This window comes from Caretta caretta, chromosome 2 (assembly GCF_965140235.1).
Source record: "Caretta caretta isolate rCarCar2 chromosome 2, rCarCar1.hap1, whole genome shotgun sequence".
Lineage (NCBI taxonomy): Eukaryota > Metazoa > Chordata > Testudines > Cheloniidae > Caretta > Caretta caretta.
The window spans coordinates 29,133,872-29,147,327 of NC_134207.1; the positions used below are offsets into that span (position 1 = coordinate 29,133,872).

At 43.0% G+C, this 13,456-nt stretch overlaps 1 long non-coding RNA gene across 1 annotated transcript in view; it reads right to left on the reverse strand.

The window, feature by feature from the left end:
• Positions 1-1,401, reverse strand: part of LOC142070733 (uncharacterized) — a 131,688-nt gene extending 130,287 nt beyond the window's left edge. Inside the window, exon 1 of the long non-coding RNA XR_012666685.1 lies at positions 1,301-1,401. This is a non-coding gene — a long non-coding RNA (uncharacterized LOC142070733). The remainder of the gene's footprint in view (positions 1-1,300) is intronic.
• Positions 1,402-13,456: the final 12,055 nt, after the last annotated feature.

Below are 13,456 nucleotides of genomic sequence, written 5' to 3' on the forward strand. Positions count from 1 at the left end.
GGAACGATCACGTCCCTCGATCTGCTTGCTATGCCCCTACTTATACATCCCAAAATGCCATTGGCCTTCTTGGCAACAAGGGCACACTGCTGACTCATATCCAGCTTCTCGTCCACTGTCACCCCTAGGTCCTTTTCCGCAGAACTGCTGCCTAGCCATTCGGTCCCTAGTCTGTAGCTGTGCATTGGGTTCTTCCGTCCTAAGTGCAGGACCCTGCACTTATCCTTATTGAACCTCATCAGATTTCTTTTGGCCCAATCCTCCAATTTGTCTAGGTCCTTCTGTATCCTATCCCTCCCCTCCAGCGTATCTACCACTCCTCCCAGTTTAGTATCATCCGCAAATTTGCTGAGAGTGCAATCCACACCATCCTCCAGATCATTTATGAAGATATTGAACAAAACCGGCCCCAGGACCGACCCTTGGGGCACTCCAAGGTGTAGATCAGGCCTGGCTCCATTCTGTGTCAATGTCCAGAAGCTGAGAATTTCTATAGGGTGGATTTTTTAAGGGATAAGTGTCTTTTCATCTCCAGCTTCTTAACTTTGGCAAAATAGCTATGTTACCAGGGCTGGTCTGACTAATAGCTTCTTCATGGCTATAAAACTGGCTATTGGGTTTGAGTATTTGCTAGTATGCTCTTTATCCAGGCCACTTTAAAAAAAACAAACAAAAAAAAAACCCTCTCCTGCTTGGTTTCTTTAAAAAACCCTTTTGATCTACCTCTATAGCAAGTAACCCATCATGCAAAACACCAAGTCATGCACAATATTTATACAAAATAATTCAGATATTTCTCAGTTCTCCACAAGCATCACATACAGTATTAGTTGATATCTCAAGTTTAATTTGACCTTCACTAAAATGTAATCAGGTAAAATGAATTCCACAAAACAAGGATATATTGCAAAAACATACTTTGACAAGCATATCACATTTGAATCCCTTAATTAAATAATAATTCAAAGCATATCAGCCAAGTTTTCCTGTCACTTCAGCTCATGTTTATCTTTGCAAAGAAGGTTAAATTGAAATCTATGATGTGTTTGAACAATTGACTGATCTACAGGAAGCTGATATGTCTAAATGTGTTTAACTGCAGATCCATATGTCTTCCATGATTCAGATATTGTAGCTCCAAAGCAATGAATGGTTTGGCAATAAAAGAGAAATCTTTAGTAGAACTTTGTTTATTCAGATCCAAATGTTTATAAGTGGTCCCTACTTTGTGCTGCGTCTGTTTTTGGGTGTTCAAGTTTAGATACCTAAGTGTGAAATTTAAATGATGCTGATCACTCACCCATTCATCGGAATTGATATCTCTCATTGACTTGAAGGCAGAGCTGTCACTGAACTCAGTGCGAATTGATGCAAAAATGGATGCAGAGCTCCCTCCGAAACTGGAAATAGCTCTGCATCTTGTCCGGGCACCCACTGCCAGAGCTCTCTTGACACCTAGTTGCATCAATGTCATAATGAAAAAAGAAGTCTGTCATCACCAGCAGCCAGAACTATGATAAAGTCTCACCTCTCAGAGATGGTTCTTTTGGGGTCCAGAGGCAGAGCTGTGTTAATGACTCGGTGCCTCAAGGCAGAGCTACATCAATGACTGTGAAAGAAGATCTGTTTCAAAACCATTGCACCCAGTAATGCAAATAGAAGGCAGAATTGTGCCAGTGCCTTTGGGTATGTCTACACTGCAATGAGACACTATGGTTGGCCCATGCCAGCTGACTTGGGCTTGCAGGGATCAGGCTAAGGGGCAGTAGAATTGCAGTGTAGACATTCAAGTTCAGGGTAGAGGCTGAGCTCTGGGATCTCACAAGGTCCTTAAAGCCCGGCTTCATGACTTTGAATCCCAGTATCCTCCACTATCTTCCACTACCCCATAAAGTGAAGGAGAATGTGCCTTATAACTTTCAGGAGGATGGTAGGCCCTTGATAATCTAAAGGCAGGAAAAGCCTTGCTATCGGGATGTGTCAGCCAGATATAGCTGAGGGAGTCCATCCAAGAGCTTTATGGTGGGGCATTCTGAATGAGAACTCACTCTGATGACAGAGGGTGTTTAACTAATAACCTTGATTTAAAAAAAAAAAAGGGGGGGGGGAGAAATTATGGGAGAAACTACAAATAGAACCATAAACTGAAAGAGAAGCAACCTCAGGAGGCATGAGACATCAGCTACCAGTACCACAGCACAAAGCCCCTCTCTTTCTCACACTTTCCTTTTAAGCTGATAGAGTTTATGGCTGATTAACGTGATTCCTGAAAAAAATGATTACACAGAAATTCTGCAAGGTCACCCTCAAGGAGTTTTGTGCCCCCAGTTGCCCTAGTCCCATGAGGCAATCTTGCCCATAATGTCTAAGAATCCTAATTTATTTCATGCTCACATTAATTCAGTAAGGCTGAGTTACACAAACTTAGTGCATTGCTAGAACATAACTTGTTAATAAGCATATCAAGCTGGAAGCATTATCAATAAAGAACTCTTAAGATCCTTTTTTTTTAATATCAAGGTTTGTAATTTTGCCTCAGAGCAGCGCTTCATAGGAAAATTTTCTTCTAATTTACTCTCTGCTAAAATTTAAATAGCCTGAATAATTTTCATTAAGCCTAGCAAATCCATAAAATAAAGTTTAAATTGTTGATAGACTCTCCAGATTGCAGGTAGTTAGTTTAGGATTCCCTAGATATTGACCTCTGAAATGAATGTTTTGTATGCTATAAAAAAGATTCCATTGTTCCAAAGGTGGTACATACATTGTTTCAAGGAGGATATAATTTTAATATATCTAACATTGAGGACTGAAATGATTATCAACTATGACAGCTGCACCTAACCCAGAATCAGTAAGGATAGGGTTCTTACTTAAATAAACTTTAATATATTGAGACCGTTATCTGATATAAGCCCAGAAATGAAAGGAGTTGCTCTAGGTTTACACTAGTGTCACAGCAGAATTTAATTCATTGTCCATTTTCCCTCCATGACATCCCTTTCATTTCTCCATTCACTGTCTTTTAGCCTGAAAATTCTTTGGGGTAAAGGATTGCCACTTTGGGTTTTGACATTGTTGAGATCTATGGGCACTACTGCAGTATACATTATAAATAAAGAAAGCAAGGGTCTTTTTCAGATGTGCTGGTAGAGATAGCTAATCTCTTCACCTGGTCAGAGAATCACAGAACAAGACAACTCTAGATGTGCATTAAGAAAAGGAGTACTAGTGGCACCTTAGAGACTAACCAATTTATTTGAGCATAAGCTTTCGTGAGCTACAGCTCACTTCATAGGATGCATCTTTGAAGTACTTCAAAGAGACACTGCCTATACCATGAACTTTAGAACTCAGCAAGATCCCCTTTGTGAACTGCTATGGCTGGATCAAAAGAGGTACCACAGAAGGCAGCTGAGACTCCTGGGGAGCATTGGTGCCCTGCAGCTGCTAGTTTATGCAGTGCCTCCTTTGATATTCTTTTGTGCTTTTTAATAGCTATTTTATTAATATAAAAGGAAGTGTTCACATAAAGTAACAATTCCTTGCCAAATGAAGCCTGAGCCAGGACACTGGTGAGACATTCATGCAGAATAGCACTGGCTAGATGAGTCTTCAGAAAGGAGCCTGCTTACCAGTGTTTTTGTTGTGAGTCTTCTTTCAAGCCTTGTCACCACCACAAAATTCAGCTGTTGCTAACAATAGGTATCAGCCAGTGGTGCAGGTGAAGCAATACTGAACACATAAGAACAAATTTCATTCAGAGCCTTTTCAGCAAACAAGGGGTAATATGCTTGATGTGTTGCTTTGTCAAGTTTTATACAAATGCAATGAGGTACCTATTATTATTATTGTACAGAGTTTTGAGGTCTGGTTTAATGAGTTAGCTTCCCATTGCCATGTCATCCAACTGCATCCTTTTTGTCCAGTTGAAGAACTGCTTTACAAATGTAGAGGTATAGCTTCTCCAGTTCTTCTCAGCTGCAAGGAAGATCAGAACTAGGGCTTTGAGCACAAGTGGACTAAAATACAAAGAATGACTTAAAATACAAAGAATGGGGCTGAGAGCCCCATTAATGATAGGGAGAACCCTTGGGCATAAATAAAGATTGTAATACTGGTTCTGATAAATAACTTGTTTTTTAACAAATCTAAACTGGATTTTTTTACTTGATTATAGAACATAAATACAACTTATATGTTAACATTTTGCTAACCTTATCATGGCAGAAGAATTTCCTTATTGTATAACGTAAAGGGTGTTACAGGACTGCGTGAGACATCAATTGACACAATAGGTTCTTTCACTGCTCTGGGTAGGTTTAGGGAGGCTAGTTCAAAACATGTAGAGAAGCTGCTACTGTGGGCCTGTTATTAGTAATGAATATATTTTTGTTAGCTCCATCGGCAAGATGTCTTCACATCAGCACTTTCAGCTTAATTTTGATTTTTTTAATGCCGTTTGCAAATACACGGCATGAACATTATTATTTGGAAAAGAAGTGCAAAATAATTTACTTCTAGAAGAATATTGCAGTGTTATATCATGACTAAGGCTATGTTTTAGTCACGGGTATTTTTAGTAAAAGTCATGGACAGGTCACGGGCAGTAAACAATAATTCACAGCCCATGACCTGTCCATGACTTTTACTATATACCTCTGACTAAAAATAGGGAGGGGGGAGCAGCTCAGAGGGGGCAGCCCTGGGGGTGCTGCGGGGGGTGGCCCAGGGGATGCTGCAGTACTGGGGGGGGCACCGCAGGTTGTGTGAGGCTGCTGGGAGAAGTGTGGCCCGGGGGATGCCTCGGGTGCTGGGGAGAGTCGAGGCCCGGAGGGCGCCACTGGTGCTGGTGGGTGTTGCTGCCCACCACAAGCCCTGGTTGTGCAGCTCCCATTGGCTGGGAACCGCAGCCAGTGGGAGCTGCGGGGGCCATGCCTGCGGGCGGAGGCAGTACATGGAGCTAGGAACTGAGGGAGGGGAGTTGCTGACACCCGGGGAGCCTCCCAGGTAAACACTGCCCCACACCCACCCCCCCAGAACTGAGCCCCCACCCCCCCAACACACACACCCAAACTCCTGCAGCGGGGGGGAGGGGGGCAAGACTGCCCCATGCGCCTGGCCCAGGCGTTGCCCATGCTGCTCAGGTGGCTCCCAGCCCAGCACACTGGGCTGCTGCAAGAGTTAGAGGTCACGGAAAAGCACGGAATCCGTGACCTCCGTGACAAACGCGGAGCCTTAGTCATGATGAAGACTCACAATCCAGTCTGACTTGTCCAAGGTTACACACGCAGGAAGGCCATGGATATTTTTCTTTCTTCTTGTTTACCTGGACGTACTATTTGCCTATGGCCTAAGTTCCCTCTAAGCTTCAGGGCCCTGTGGCTGCCCAGCAGTCTAAGTGTCCTGCAGTTCAGCTGCCCTTCCCCCCCACTGCTGTGCTGCTGCTGCCCTCTGCCTTGGAGCCCCTGGCCAGCAGCTCCTGGGAGCCTCCTTCTTGCTGTGCAGATGGAGGGTGTCCCCATACCCCCATTTGCCCCTGTCCCTGTACCCCATTTCTGCAGAGCGGGGGTTGGGAGCACGACAGGGCTCAAGAGTGGAAGGTAGGACAGAGCTTTCTGGCTGCTGCTGCTGTGTCTGAACAAGCAGGCTTCAGACTGGTGAGTGCCAATTTACTTAAAGGGGCAGCACGTCTCTCACACACACACACAGTGTCTCTCTCACACACATACACTGTGTCTCTGACACACACAGTTTGTCTCTCTCTCTCTCTGTCTCACTCACACACACACACTGTGTGTCTCTGAAACACACACAGTATCCGTTTCTCTCTCTCACACACACACTGTATGTGTGTCTCTCTTTCTCACACACACATGCTGTATCTGTCTGAAACACACACTGTGTGTTTCTCTCTCTCTCACACACACACACTGTGTGTGTCTTTCACACACACACACACATACTCTGTGTCTCTGATACACAGACACTCTGTCTTTCAACTCGCCTCCGAACACATACTTGTGATGTTCTTCTTCTTACTACTTGATGCTTCCTACAATACACATATATTCTCTGCAATTTTATTCTTTAAAAGTGCTATTATTTTAGTTTTTGATGGGTCTATGCATTTCATAATTTTTATTTTTCTCTTATGCTTAAATTTAATTCTTTGATTAGTGAGTTCTAAAATACCTAACCTGTCCTGGCTGGAGAAATTATCCCTATTGTAACTTTTTAAAAATATATAGGTTTTTTGTTTGTCCTGGTGGCGCACATCCATACATTACCTCTCTATTGGTGCGCATAACAAAATTCATTCCACACATGGATGGAAAGAGGGAACATTGCCTAAGGCTCCTTGCTTTTATATTCACAAGCTGTGTTTAATTAATTCATTTAAATTGCATTTTAATACATTCTGCTTTGCTGTTATGTTTTATATTTATTGTGACTGTTTTCTCCTTATTTTTATTTGACTAAGTTCCTGTGCTTATCCAAGAAGTCCATTTGAAGGATATTGAAATCCATACCAAAGATAGATTTGGTTAAGGAGATTTTTTTAGGCTGTGAGGAGTGGATATAGTGGCTAAGAAAAAAACCAAACACCCCCATAAAGTGTTTATGCATAACATTCAGGTACAAAACAAACACCACCATAAATAGAGTGAGCTTTTAAATAACCGGAATAATAAATAGAATGATTGAAAATCTATTCAGTTTGCAGATACACAAATTATACCATGGTTTTTGCCATCTGGCATACTGCAGAAAAGTGTCTTTCATAAAAGGAAGGTGTTGAAATGTTAAAGGTACAATACGTATGTAGCCATAAGTTGAAATATATATACTAGAGGGGACCTGATGGAGCAGAGAGTGAGATAAAATCTATGCCATCATACCCTTGCTCTTCATTTATCTCAGTGGCATGTGTGCAGCATCCTTTGGATCCTTCTGATATCCAGCTCGATAACACATCTTCAATCTAACCAAACATAAGGTACTGTATTTTCTGTAGCATCAGTAATGTTTGCCTATTGCCATTTAAATTAAGTTTCAGAGTGGTAGCCATGTTAGTCTGTATCAGCAGAAAGGAGTACTTTGGCACCTTAGAGACTAACAAAAAGTTATTTGAGCATAAGCTTTCGTGGGCTGAAGCCCACTTCATCAGATGCATGCAGTGAAAAATACAGTAGGAAGATGGATAGATAGATAGATAAATACAGAGCACATGAAAAAATGGGGGTTGCCATACCAACTCTTAATAAGACCAATCAATTAAGGTGGGCTATTATCGGCAGGAGGAAAAAAAAACCTTTTGTAGTGATAATCAGGATGGCCCATTTCAAACAGTTGACAAGAAGGTGTAAGTAACAGTAGGGGGAAAATTAGCATGGGGAAATAGTTTTTAGTTAGTGTAATGACTCATCAACTCCCAGTCTTTATTCAAGCCTAATTTAATGGTGTCTAGTTTGCAGATTAATTTCAGTTCTGCTGTTTCTTGTTAGTCTGTTTTTGAAGATTTTTGTTGAATAATTGTGACACTTAGGTCTCTAATTGCGTGTCCAGGGAGGTTGAAGTGTTCTCTGACTGGTGTTTGAATGTTATAATTCTTGACATCTGATTTGTGTCCATTTATTCTTTTGCGTAGAGACTGTCCAGTTTGGCCAATGTACATGGCAGGGGGGCATTGCTGGCACATGATGGCATATATCACATTGGTAGATGTGCAGGTGAACGAGCCTCTGATAGTGTGGCTGATGTGATTAGGTCCTGTGATGGTGTCCCTTGAATAAATATGTGGACAGATCTGGCAATGGGCTTTGTTGCAAGGATAGGTTCCTGGGTTAGTGTTTTTGTTGTGTGGTGTGTAGTTGCTGGTGAGTATTTGCTTCAGGTTGGGGGGCTGTCTGTGAGCGAGATGTGAGTTGTGAGCTCCTTGCAGCAGAGACAGTCACTGAAGTGTTTGGAGAGCAATGAGCACAAAGTGAACGAGGGTGTTGATGCTTTGTGCTGGTGAGATGAACGTGGTGCTGTACACGGTGCCTTTCGACAGAGACTGTACTGCAGCTCCGGTGGCAGCAGAGTGACCCTTGGTCCCTCTGCTAATAGACTGCACAGTGAGACCTGTACAACGTTCCTCTTTCCAGGCTCCATGCTATGCAGTGGTAGGTTGCTATATTGTTAGCAGACTTTAGTGCATCTGCAGGCCTATATCCTATCACTGATCTGCCTAGTTTTGTAGAATGGGTCATGTAGCCATCAGTCCTGCTATGGATTGTTGTATTGGATCCATACCTCACTATATTTGCCCTCCATTTTATCATATTGGTCTAGCTAACACCATTTGCCTACAGCATGTGAGTTTAAGTAAAGATTTACAGAATTAATTAGGGACTGTGTATTCATTATGTTGATATAACTGAGTGGTGTGTACCTCTTTTGCATGAAAGAGTGATATTTGTGTTACAGGCAAATGCATGTTCTCTTGTCCAAACCTACTTGAAAAACTGACTCAAACTCATAAGTTAGTTGGATTCACATTAGTTTTAGAGACTGAAGAGGAAAAAAGAGTAGAGAAGGGCCAGAGAACTAAAAACATGCAATGACAATATAAGGTGAATGCTACAAGACTCAATGTTCCAGAGTGCTCTCTAGTGTCAAGACCCAGTGTTGCAGCACCTCAGGGTCTCAGCAATGATCTTTGGCCTGCTTCCACCATAGAAGTGCCTGGCTGCAGTGAGTTGGCCCTTCAGCTAAGTGTGATGATGGGTGTATTCCCTTCCTACTCCCCGTTGCTGTTTCCTGGTTCCTGCTCCCTGAACTCATTGTTCTAATGCTTGTTCCTGTGTGTGTGTACTTGTGTGCAGTTACTGAGGGCTTGCAGCTATATACCTGCCATTTGGACTGTTATTATTTTTCTTTCAGACTGTTGCTGATTTAACTAATTTGTGGTTATTACTTGTTTTGACTGACCACCTATTTGTCTTGCTTCAATTTCCTTATGTTTTTGGATTGCTGTTCTGGTGTGCATCAGAATGTAACACTCAGTCGTTAACAAAAGTTCACTGCTTCTGTGGTATCCAAGTTCAAAATAAATAAATTACGAAGTCTTTGCCCCAGTTTCAACCAGAGCCCAGCCCCTTCTTCCCAAGGGATCTGTCTGCCCTCCTCTGATTCAAGCACTCTGTTACCCACTTTTGTAAAGGATCACTCACAGCAAGATAGATAAGTCTACTACTGAGAGCACTGCAGGCTGAGAACTTACTGCTTTATTTAGCTGCATCACTGAGCTGCAGGGAGGTGAATTGTCACTAACTAAAATAGAAAGTAAGGGGGTGGAGCATAGTTCAATCCCATAATACTCTAGGTAGTCTAGTTAACCATATCATGACCACTAGATTACACCCACCCTCTAGCTTTCACCCACCCCAGGTTCCTTTTCGTCTGTTCTCTCAGCCTCTCCTGGGCTCCTTTGGGTTGCTCCCTGCTCTTTCCTGAGCAGCCACAGGTGGCCTGGCCTGTGGCAGATTGCAGATAGAAACACCTGGGAGTGGTTGCTCTGGAAAGAGCAAAGAACACCTACAGACAGAGCAGCATGCAGAGCCGCCTGGCTGTGCCTCCACATAGGAGCCAGAGATTAACATGCTGCTGCTTCTGGGAGCTGCTTGAAGTAAGCGCCGCCTGGAATCTGCACCCCTGACTCCCTCCCATGTCCCAAACCCCTGCTCCAGCCCTGATCTCCCTCCCGCCCTCCTAACCCCTTGGTCCCACCATAGCATAGCATCCTCCTGCACCTCAAACCCTTCATCCCCAGCCACACCCCAGAGCCTAGACCCCCAGCCAGAGCCCTCCCCTTCCCACCCTCTGAACCCCTCAGTTCCAGCCTGGAGCAGCCTCCTACACCCCAAACCCCCATCCCCTTCCTCACCCCAGAACCCTCACCCACAGCCCTCACACACCCTCAACCCCCTGCCCAAGCCAGGAACCCTGTCCTGCACTCCAAACCCCTCATCCCCAGCCCAGAGCCCCTTCTTCCACCATAAACCCCTCATTCCTGGCCCCACCCCAGAGTCCACACCCCCAGCCAGAGCCCTCACCTCCCTCCTGCATCCTTGCCCCAGCCCAGAGGCCCCTTCTGCACCATGAACCCCTCATTCCTGGCCCCACGCTGGAGTCTCACCCCAGCCGGAGCACTCACCCCCTTCTGCACCCCAACCCCATGAGCCAGCCAGGTGAAAGTGAGTGAGTGAGGGTGGGGAGAGCAAGCGACAGAAGGGGTGATGGAGTGAGTGGGGGTGGTGCGGGGCCTTGGGGAAGGCAGGGGCAGGGGGCGAGGCAAGGGTGATCAGTTTTGTGTGAGTAGAAAGTTGGATACCCCAGGTAGGAGACACCGTCAGCAGTGGAACATTGACAGAGGTTTTTGGAAAAGCCAAGCTTAATGTCCTGAGTTTCAAGATGGAACTATAGGGTCTATGAAAGATTTGGTTTAAGTCAAATTGACCTTTGTTAAATAAAGAAAACCCCAAAGAAAAGGGCTGATATTTCTGCTACTGTTGGAAGCTGTATTTGACTTACTGACAGCTTACAACCCCTTTTTTCCTTCGTGCAGAGAAATGTTTGTTACATAAGGTCCAGATTCAGCACAGTTCTGACAATAAACAACAGAAACAAATTGTGGAACTAACAAGACTTGGATGAATGTAGTGAACGATGGCTACATAGAGAGAGAAACCACACTCTCCAGGAACCTAGCCAAACCTAGCTTCTGCAGCACCAAACACTCTGGCCTCTGCCAACTGAATTTAAAGGCAAATCTGTTCGCTTTAAGAAAATATTGGGCTGCTGTAGTCCCCAGGGCCAGCCACTAGAGAAGGACATAATCCCATGGTCTAGGTCACTGTACCACACTACATTTCACCATCTTTTCACATTTCTTCTCATTACCGTCCCATTCCTCCTCCTCCTCCTCTTCTTTTTCTTAAAGTATTTGATATGGGTTGCAAGATCTATGGGGCATGGCACTGATTTTCATTCCTAGCACACTGTTCACACAATACAAATCGATTACAAACTCTACTAAAATAATTATTAAATAATAATAATAATGCAACTGTCTGTAGCTTTGTGTTAGTACAGGGTCTCAGATAGGAGGCTCCCCAGCTGCCATTACACAGGCATATAATCCCAATTCTGACACAGAAATGATTGAAAATGTATTGCTACTGCTCATGCACCATAAGAGAGCTCATTTTTGGTGCTTGGTTGTGACAAACTCAATTACTGATATCAACACATATGGATTGTTCTTCATAGACTTTATGGAAGTTTAATGACAGCTAAACTATCATGAATAGTATGTTTAATCTTAAATTAAAGGATGCTTGATCTCAGCTTCGTGCAAATTAAATTACACTACATAAAAACATAAGAATGGCCAAACTGGGTCAGACCAAAGGTCCATCTAGTCCAGTATCCTGTCTTCCGACAGTGGCCAATCCCTGTCACCCATTCCCAGCTTCTGGCAAATAGAGGCTAGGGACACCATCCCTTCCAATGCTGGCTAATAGCCAGTAATGGACCTATCCTCCATGAATTTATCTAGTTCTTTTTTGAACCCTGTTATAGTCTTGGCCTTAACAATATCCTCTGGCTAGGAGTTCCACAGGTTGATTGTGCATTGTGTGAAAAAAATACTTCATTTTTTTTGTTTTAAACCTGCTGCCTATTAATTTCATTTGTTGACCCCTAGTTCTTGTGTTATGAGGAGTACATAATAATTCCTTATTTACTTTCTCCATACCAGTCATGATTTTATAGACCTCTATCATATCCCCCCTTAGTTGTCCCTTTTCCAAGCGGAAAAGGCCTGGTTTTATTAATCTCTCCTCAGATGGCAGCCGTTTCATACACTTAATCATTTTTATTGCCATTTTCTGAACCTTTTCCAATTCCAATATATTGTTTTTGAGATGGGGCGACCACATCTGCACGCAATATTTAAGATGTGCGCGTACCAGGGATTTATACGGGGCAATATGATATTTTCTGTCTTATCTATCCCTTTCTTAATCATTCCCAACATTCCGTTTGCTTTTTTTGACTGCTCCTGCACATTGAGTGGATGTTTTCAGAGAACTATCCACAATGACTCCAAGATCTCTTTCTTCAGTGGTAACAGACAATTTAGACCCCATCATTTTATGTGTATAGTTGGAATGATATTTTCCAATATGCCTTACTTTGCATTAATCAGCATTGAATTTTATCTGCCATTTTGTTGCCCAATCATCCAGTTTTGTGAAATCCTTTTGTAGATCTTTGCAGTCTGCTTGGGACTTAACTATCTTGAGTAGTTTTGTATTATCCGCAAATTATACCACATCACTGTTTACCCCCTTTTTCCAGATCATTTAGGAATATCTTGAATAGGACTGGTCCCAGTATAGACCCCTGGGGGACACCACTATTTACCTTTCTCCATTCTGAAAACTGACAATTTATTCCTACCCTTTGTTTCCTATCTTTTAACCAGTTACCAGTCCTTCTCACTTATCCCATGGCAGCTTACTTTGCTTAAGAGCCTTTGGTGAGGGGACTTGTCAAAGGCTTTCTGAAAATCTAAGAACCCTATATCCATTGGATCCCCCTGGTCCACATGCTTGTTGACCACCTCAAAGAATTCTAGTAGATTGCTGAAGCATGATTTCCCTTTACAAAAAACATGTTGACTCTTCCCCAAAAAATTATGTTCAGCTATGTCTCTGACAATTTTGTTCTTTACTATAGTTTCAACCAGTTTGCCTGGTACTGAAGTCAGGCGTATCAGCCTGTAATTGCCAGGATCACCTTGGGAGCCCTTTTTAAAAACTGGCATCACATTAGCTATCCTCCAGTCATTTCATACAGCTGTTGATTTAAATGATAGGTTACAAACTACAGTTAATAGCTCAGCAATTTCATATTTGAGTTCCTTCAGAACTCTTAGGTGAATGCCATCTGGACCTGGTGACTCGTTACTGTTTGGTGTACCAATTTGTTCCAAAATCTCCTCTAATGACACTTCAATCTGGGACAGTTCCTCAGATTTGTCACTTAAAAAGAATGGTTCAGGTTTGGGAATCTCCCTCACATCCTCAGCCATGAAGACCAGTTTAAACAATTTATTTAGTTTCTCCACAATGACCTTATCGTCCTTGAGTGGTTCTTTAGCATCTCGATCATCCAGTGGTCCTACTTCCTGCGGGTTTCCTGCATCTGATGTACTTAAGAAAAATTAATATCACTTTTTGAGTCTTTAGCTAGCTGTTCTTCAAATTCCCTTTTGGCCTTCCTAATTATATTTTTACATGTCATTTGCCAGAGTTTGTTCCTTTCTATTTTCCTCACTAGGATTTAACTTCCATTTTTTAAAGGATGCCTTTTTGCCTCTCACTGCTTCTTTTACTTTGTTGCT